We start from the raw sequence: 9,279 nt of genomic DNA on the forward strand, positions 1-9,279 counted from the left end.
AGGAAATTCTCATGCTTCCTGGAGATTCATCCTTCCTAAAGACAGTCCAAATTCATTCTATTTGTAAATTTTTTTTCTAATATATATAACTGTGATGTTTGGTCATTAATGAAGAATGGATTGAAACTTTCCCTATCTCTATTGCAAATGTTGGGTTTTGATATTAGGAAGGATTCTTCCATGTTATGAAACTAAGGAACCATTTTGAAAGATTTCTTGACTTGATTACACTTATACTATGCATCCTCAATATTGATCTCTACAGTTAAGCCTGAGGTAACTGAAAGCTTAACCCCATCTTTTTATCAAACCATTCCAGGCATTGGCTTCCAGAATATATATGGGTTTTTAATACAATGTTCTACTTAGATTTGATGATCTTGACAAGGTAGATTATGCAGACTTACTGTCTGAAGTAATATTACCAACCAACCATGTTGCCACAAAAGAGCTTTCAACACAGGCTCCCATTTCCACATGAACTTTTTATCAAACTCAGAACTGTTGGAGAAAACCCAATTACAGATCAAAGTCAAGCATCCATTTTGTTCACGGGGAGTTTTGCTGCTTATAAAATTTACAAGGGAGTGAAGTGAATAAAAGGAGTATTCACACAAATAAAAGGAGTATTTCCTTAATCACTGGAAATTTTTGACATGTGTCTCCCTGTAATATCACTATAAAACAGATGCAAATAATTAGGTTATTAAAATCTTCAAAATTATTAAAGGCTTTAAAAAACTGAAAAACATAAAAATTAGTTTGACCTGGTGAGTTAAATTCTATATCACAAAATCACAGATCATATATATAGACTAGGGGCCCGGTGCACGAAATTCGTGCACTGGGGAGGGGTCCCTCAGTCCAGCCTGCCCCCTCTCTCACATTCTGGGAGCCCTCAGGGGATGTCCTACAGATGGCTTAAGCCCACACCCCATTGGGAGCGGACCTAAGCCGCAGTCTGGCCTCCCTTTGCTTGAGGCAACTGGGCTGATAAGGGGAAGGCGCCAGCCCCATCACCCTGCTGCTGCCAAGGTATTTTCATCAACACAAACTCCAGTCCCTTCACCATGAAAAAATGACAATTTTCTTTAAGCATTTTTTAAGATGGGTCTTTCATAGGATATGACATTTCTTTATTTACTTTTCTTTTTATCCTCACCTGAGGATATCTTTCCATTGATATTTTCCCCTTCCCTCTGATCCCAAGCTCAGCCCCTTCCCAAGCCATAAGCCTCCACCCCAGGTTTAGACTTGGAAAGGGTTTCCCACCCCACCCCCCAACCTCCAATCACAGGCTCAGCACCTCCCCAAGCTTAAAGCCTCCACCCCAGGCTTTAGGCTTGGGAAGGAGTTCCCCACCTGCACCTCCAATCACAGGCTCGGCCCCTTCCCAAGCTTAAAGCCTCCACCCCAGGTTTAGGCTTGGAAGGGGACCCCGCCTCTCTGATCACAGGCTTGGCCCCTTCCCATGCCTTAAGCCTCCGTCCTAGGTTTAGGCTTGGGAAGGGGTTCCCCTCAGGATGTCCCCAAGCCTAAAGCCTCCACCCCAGGTTTAGGCTTGGGAAGGGGACCCCGCCCCTCTGATCGCAGGCTCGGCCCCTTCCCATGCCTCAAGCCTCCGCCCCAGGTTTAGGCTTGGAAAGGGTACCCCGCCCCTCCAATAGCAGGCTTGACCCCTTCCTAAACCTAAAGCCTCCACCTGATGGCTGGCTGGGAGTGACCTGGGTGCCGAGGAGGTTCCCTGGACCCAGGTATGTATGCAAATTAACCGCCATCTTGGTTGGGTTAATTTGCATACTCACGCTGATTGGCTGTGGGCATAGCGAAGGTACGGTCAATTTACATCTTTCTCTATTATTAGGTAAGAGTTTTTTTAATTTTTGTATATTTACTTTTTTTAGAGAGAGAGGAAGGAAAAGGGAGACATAAATATCCATGAGAGACATCAACATCAATCAGCAGCCTCCTGCACGCCCCCTGCTGGGGAATGAGCATGAAATCAGGGCATGTGCCCTGACCAGGAATCAGACTGGTGACCTTCTGGTGCATGGGTCAATGCTCATTCACTGAACCACACTGACTGGGCGAGACTATATTTTTTAACCCTTATCAGCTCTATCTGCCAAATACATACTTTCATATAGTGGCCTCACTTTTCGTTTTGTTGATGGTTTCTGTTGCTGTGCAAAAAGGTTTTTATTTTAATGTAGTCCCATTTGTTTATTTTCTCTTTAGTTTCCTTTGCCCTGGGACATGTATCCATGAACATATTGCTATGAGAGATGTCTGAGATTTTGCTGCCTAAAGTTTCTTCTAGGATTTTTATGGTTGCCCGGCTTACATTTAAGTCTTTTTTAAAAATATATTTTTATTCATTTCAGAGAGGAAGGAAGAGGGAGAGAGAAAGAGAAACATCCACGATAAGAGAGAATCATAGATCGTCTGCCTCCTGAAGCCCCCCACTGGGGATCAAGGCCACAACCCGGGCATGTGCCCTTGACCAGAATCAAACCTGGGACCTTTCAGTTCACAGGCTGAAGCTCTGTCCACTGAGCCAAACAGGCTAGGGCTTACATTTAAGTCTTTTATCCATCTTGTGTTTATTCTTGTGTATGGTATAAGTTGGCAGTCTAGTTTCATATTTTTGTATGTATCTTTCCAATTTTCCCAACACTGTTTATTTATGTTTGTTTTTAATGGATTTTTAATGATTTCAGAGAAGAAGCGAGAGGGAGAGAGCGATAGAAATATCAATGATGAGAATCATTGATCGGGTTCCTCCTACATGCCCTCTACTGGGGATTGAGCCTGCAACCTGGGCATGTGCTCTTGACCAGAATTGAACCCAGGACTCATGAGTCTGCAGGCAGATGCTCTATCTACTGAGCCAAAGCAGCTAGGGCCCAAGACCATTTAGTGAAGAGACTGTCTTGACTCCATTGTTTGCTCATGCCTCCTTTATTAAATACTAGAGGCCTGCTGCACGACCTTCGTGCACTGGGTGGGGGGCGGGGTGTCCCTCAGCCTGGCCTGCAGGCTCTCGCAGTCCGGAACCCTTGGGGAATGTCTGCCAAGGGGTCCTTATCGCTGCCTTGGAGGTGGGAGAGGCTCCCCGGTTTCTGGCTGAGCGGCGCTCCCCCTGTGGGAGTGCACTGACCACCAGGGGGCAGCTCCTGCGTTGAGCGTCTGCCCCCTGGTGGTCAGTGAGCATCATAGTGACCGGTCATTCAGTCGATTTGCATATTAGCCTTTTATTATACAGAATTGAGGGTAATGGCTTAGGTTGATTTCTGAGTTCTCTTTTCTGTTCCATTGATCTATATACCTGTTCTTGTGCCAGTACCAGTCTGTTTTGAGCACAGTGGCTTTGTAGTATAAATTGATATTTGGTATTGTGATTCCTCCAACTTTGTTATTCTTTCTCAAGATTTCTGAAGTTTTAGGGTTATTTTTTGTTCCATATAAATTTTTGGAATATGTGTTCTAGATCCATGAAATATGCTGTTGGTAATTTAAAATGGATTGCATTGAATCTGTACATAGCCTTGGGAAATATGGACATTTAATGATGTTAATTCTATAAGGATATACACGGTATATCCTTCCACTTGTTTATATCTTCCTCTATCTATTTTTTCAAAAAGAGTTTATAGTTTTCTTAGTATAGGTCTTTTACCACTTTGGTTAAGTTTAAAATTAAGTATCTCAATTTTTTTGTTGCAATGGTAAATGGGATTATTTAGTTTTTCTTTCAGAGAATTCATTATGGATGTATAAAAAAAACATTGACTTTTGGGTGTTGATTTTGTATCCTGCCACATTGCCAAATTCATTTATTAAATCTAGTACTTTTTTCCTGGAGTCTTTAGGGCTTTTTATGTACAATATCATGTCATCTTCGAATAATGACAGTTTTACTTCCTCCTTTCCAATTTGAAAGCCTTTATTTCTTCTCCTTGTCTGATTGCTGTGGCTAGGACTTCCAGTACCATCCTATACGAGGGGCCCGTTTTGCAGGAAGATTCCTATAAGACTTCCTGCAGGCTTCCCTGCCACCACCGGCACCTCTCCCACCTCCCCACCGGTCCCACTGCAGTGGGCGGGGCAGGGCGGGCGGGGCGCGCCCACCCACTCCGCCACCGCTGCCGCTGCTTCCTCGGCCCCCGTGCGCCGCTGCTGCTTCTGCGTGCCCCACCCCTGCGACCACCACCGCCGCCACCTCTGCGGCCATGCGTGCCGCTGCCTCCGTGGCATGCCCCACCCCGCCCCCCGCTCCCCCAACCCGCCGCACCTGCAGCCGCCACCTGCCACTGCCCGCCTCTGTGGCTGCACGCACCACCCACGCTTTCCCTCCAGCAGCCACCTTGCTTTCTACTTTCCCTCTCTCTTCCTTCTATGGTGTCTTCAGTCCTTCATCCCTCAGCGTATGCAAATTAGCCGCCATCTTGGTTGGGTTGATTTGCATACTCGCCCTGATTGGCTGGTGGGCGTGGTTTAGGCGTAGCAAAGGTGCGGTCAATTTGCATATTACTCTTTTATTAGGTAGGATAATAAAGAGCTAATATGTTAATTAGACCAAACAGCCGAACAATCGTCTGGACGACCTTCCGGAGGACCTTCCAGATGAAGCCGGGGATTCGAGGGCTGGCCGAGGCAGGCAGAGCTGTGAGGGCCGAGCCCCTTGCATGAATTTCATGCATTGAGCCTCTAGTGTTAAATAAGAATGATGAAAGTGTCTTGTTCCTATTCTTTGGGGAAATGATTTTAATGTGTGCCCATTGTATGATGTTCACTGTAGGATTGTCATATATGGCCTCTCTCATGTTGAGATATGCTCCCTCAGTTCCCACATTGCTGAGAGTTTTTATCAAAGATGGTTGTTGGATTTTGTCAGATGCTTTTTCTGCATTGATTGATAGGATCATGTAAGTTTTGTCTTTCAGTTCATTTATGTGATGTGTCACGTTTATTCATTTAACAAATATTGTACCAGCCTTGCATCCCTAAAATAAATCCCACTTAGTCATGGTGTATGATCTGTTTAATATATTGCTGGATCCAATTTTCTAATATTTTGTTGAAGATTTTAGAGTCTATGTTCATTGGGGATACTGAACTGTAGTTCTCTCTCTTTGTAATGTCCTTATCTGGTTTTGGATTTAGGATAATGCTGGCCTAAGAAAAAGAACTTGAAAGTGTTCCTTCCTCTTGGATTTTTTGGAATAGTTTGAGGAGTATAGGTGCTAGTTCTTCTTTGAATGTTTGGTAAACCTCTCCTATGAAGCCATCCAAACCCGGGTTTTTGCTGGGTGTTGTTTTTTGTTTTTTTTAATTGCTTCTGTTTCATCGGTTGTTATTGACTTTTTCAGGTATTCTCATTCTTCCTGATTCCATTTTGGAGATTGTATTTTTCTAAGAATTTTTCCATTTCATTCACATTGAGCAGTTAGTTGGCATATAGTTATTCTGAGTATTTCCTTAAAATCCTTTGTACTTCTATGGTGTCAGTAGTTACTTCTCCACTTTTATTTTTTTTTACTTAATTTATTTGGGTCCTCTCTCTGTTTCTTGATGAGTTTGGCTAATGGTTCATCAATCTTGTTTATCTTTTTCCAAAAACCAGCTCTTGGTTTCATTGATTATTTTGTATTATTTTTTTAATCTCTATGTCATTTATTTCTGCTCTAATGTTTATTATTTCCTTCCTTCTACTTACTCTGGGCTTCACTGGTTGTTCTCTTTATAATTCTTTAAGTTGTAGGGTTAAGTAGTTTATTGTTAATTTTGCTTTTTTTTTTTTTTTGAGGTAGGCCTGTAGTGCTATGAACTTCCCTCTCAGGACTGCTTTTGCTGTGTCCCAGAGATTTGGGGTTGTTTAGTATTCATTTTCATTTATTTCCAGGAAGTTTTTTATTTCTTTCTTGATCTCATTGGTAACTCATTCATTATTTAATAACATGTTATTTAGCTTCCATGTGTTTGAATGTTTTGGGGTGTTTTAACTATAGTTGATTTCTAATTTCATTCCACTGTAATTTGAAAAGATACTTGATATGATTTCAATCTTCTTGAAGTTGTAGAGACTTGCTTTGTGTCTATTTTTGTGAATGACCCATATGTACTTGAGAAGAAAGTATATTCTGGAGGTTGGGGGTGAAATATTCTATAAATGTCAATTAAATCTATCTGATTCAGTGTGGCCATTAGAGTCAGTGTTTCCTTGTCAATGTTTTGTCTGGAAGATCTATCAAGCAGTATGTTAAAGTCCCCTAGTATGACTGTATTATTGTTGATCTCTCCTTTAAAGTCCTCTAGAAGTTTGTTTTATATATTTAGGTGCTCCTATATTGGGTGCATATGTTTACCAGGGTTATATCATCTTGTTGGATCAATTCATTTAGTATTATGTAGTGACCTTTATTGTCTCTTGTGATGGCCTTCATTTTTAAGTCTATTTTGTGAATATGAGTATTGCTACCCCGACTTTTTTCCATCTCTATTTGCATGGAAAACTTTTCCATCCCTCCACTCTCAAATTGTTTGAGACCTTTGTTCTGAAGTGGTTCTCTTATACACATCATGTAGATGGGTCATGTTTTTTTATTCATTCATCTACCCTATGTCATTTGATTAGAGCATTTAATCCATTTACATTTAAGGTTATTATTGACTAGATGTCCAGTGCATGATTAAATCATGCACGTGTAAGGTCCCCTAGGCCTAACCTGTCATCCAGGCCATATCCACTGCCCCGCAAAGCCTAGCACGCTCCGCGGACACTGCTAGCAGCCTGCTCCCCGCTTTTGATGGCAGGGGTTCCGCTGGTGCTGGAGCGGACACACAGCTCCCTGCTTTCGATCGCGGGGGTTCTGGCTGTCTGTCCGCTGGTGCACCAGGCCTTTCGAAAGCCTCCAGTGCGTCAGAGGCTTTTGAAAGGTCTGGTGCAGGAGCGGACAGACAGCCAGCTCCCCCGCTTTCGCTTTGGATCGCGGGGGAGCTGGCTGTCTGTCCACTGGTGCCAGAGCGGACAGACAGCCAGCTCCCCACTTTCGCTCCCCGCTTTTGATGGTCCGCAGCAGGACATGGGCTCGCTGCCCCAGAAGCCCCTTGTGTGCCGCAGCACAGCCATGGCGCAGACGCGGAGCTCGCGCTGCCGCTGGCGACATGAGCTCAGCGTCCCGCCGGCCCAATCAGCCCCCCTGAGTCCCGCCCCCCCGCGCCTCCTGGCCAATTGTGGGCATAGCGAAGGTACGGTCAATTTGCATATTTGTCTATTATTAGGTAGGATAGGTACTTATTGTCCTTTTAATTCTGTATGCCTAGGTTTCTATCTAATTTTTTTTTCTCATTACAGCTGTCCCTTTAGCATTTCTTGTAATGCTGGCTTGGTGGTGATGAACTCCTCTAGCCTTTGTTTTTGTCTGACAAGCTCTTTATTTCACTATTTTGAATGATAGCTTTGCTGAATATAGTAATCTTGGTTTCAGATCCTTGTTTTCCATTACCTTAAGAACTTCATGCCACTCCCTTCATGCCTGCCGAGTTTTTGTTTCAAAATCAGGTGACAGCCTTATGAGAGCTCCTTTGTAGGTACAGTTTGCTTTTCTCTGCTACCTTTAAGATTCTTTGTATTTAATTTTTAGCATTTTTATTATGATGGGTCTGGGCATTGGCCTGTTTGGGTTTTTGATTGGAACTTTCGGTGCCTCCTGAACTTGTGTGACTTTCTTTCACTAGGTTAGTGAAGTTTTCTGCCATTATTTCTTCAAACACATTCTCTATCCCATTCTCCCTTTCTGCCTCTTCTAGCACCCTATTACTCAATTGCTATGTTTCTTATTGTCCCATAGCTACCTTAATCTGTCCCTCTGTTTTTCAATTGTCTTTCTTTTTGGTTCTCTGATTGAATGATTTTTTTCATACCCTGTCTTCTAATTCACTGATCCAATCCTCAGCTTTCCCTAATCTGCTGGGTATTCCTTCCAATGTGTTATTTGTGCTATGTCATTATTTATTTCCTATTGTTCATTTTTCATAGTTATTGTATTTTTTCTCAGGATTTTGAGCATTTTTACCATCATTATTCTGAACTCTATATAAGATAAATTTCTTCTCTCCATATCATTTATCTCTTCTTCAGGAGAATTCTCTTGTTCTTTCAATTGGGGGTGGGTTCTTTACTCATTTTGGCTGCCTGTTTGGGTTTGTGACTATGTATTAGGTAGATGTGCTACACCTCTCATTCTCTAGTACAGGACAGTGTCAAACACCGACTAATTAGATCAGGTAAAGTCTCAAAGCCCCCTGAGACAGCCTCTGCCTGCAGGATTATTGGATTCAGTTTTAGGTAGCCCTCAGGCAATCATCCACAGGTGTGGTTTTTCCAATAGGGTGTGGCAATTGCTTCTGCCTGGAGGTTAATTGTTATTCCCAGTTTCATAATGGGCCTCAGATATACCACACCAATGGACAAAGTGTTTTCCAATAGGGTGGGTCAACTATCTTCCTCCTAAGCAAAAATGCAAGTGTCTGCATGAGAAAGTTCATCTCCACAGCCTGAGGGAATGACTCACCACAGGAAACTGGGGTATCTACCTTCTGAGCTCTGACCCCTGAGCCCTCAACACTGGCTTCTGCTGACACAGCTCCATTTCAATCTGCTCTCCTTCTGTCTGAGCATAAGGTCAGTGGCTACACAATGAATTTTGTGCATTGGCCCTTGAGGATGGTGCCTGCATTTCCAGCCATCTTTTCCTGGCATATAGGAACCCTACTGCTTTTCACAACCAGATTTTATGTGGACATCTTTCTCAGTTCTGGTGCTCTCTGTTGGGGGGCCCAGCTTGGGGATTAGACCCCAGAGTTCTCAGTGGCAACACCCTACAGCTGAGATATCTCTCCAAAACTTCAGCTGCTGTCTGTGGGAGCCCATCAGACCTTCCATGACCCTGCCCTTCCTACCTGTCTCTATGCCATCTCCACTTTCCATCCTTGGTTATCAGGGTTCTCTTTAGCTCATCTTTAGTTGATTATTCAGCTTGTTTGTTTGTTTTGTTTTGTATTTTAGTTGTAATTCCAGTTAGGACCTGGCAGTGTGTCTGTGTAGCATCCACTTACTCCACTGCCATTTTTAATCTACTCTGCTCTTGGTTTTGATTCCCTGATGTCTGGATGCTTTCAGAATACAGGACTATGCTTGTTTCGTAAGCTTGTGCTGTGTCTCTTCCCATTTTACAATGATTAAGAAATTAACCACCTTTGACTTTCAAAGCACTC

The sequence above is a fragment of the Eptesicus fuscus genome, chromosome 12 (genome assembly GCF_027574615.1).
Source record: "Eptesicus fuscus isolate TK198812 chromosome 12, DD_ASM_mEF_20220401, whole genome shotgun sequence".
In the NCBI taxonomy this organism is placed as follows: Eukaryota; Metazoa; Chordata; class Mammalia; order Chiroptera; family Vespertilionidae; genus Eptesicus; species Eptesicus fuscus.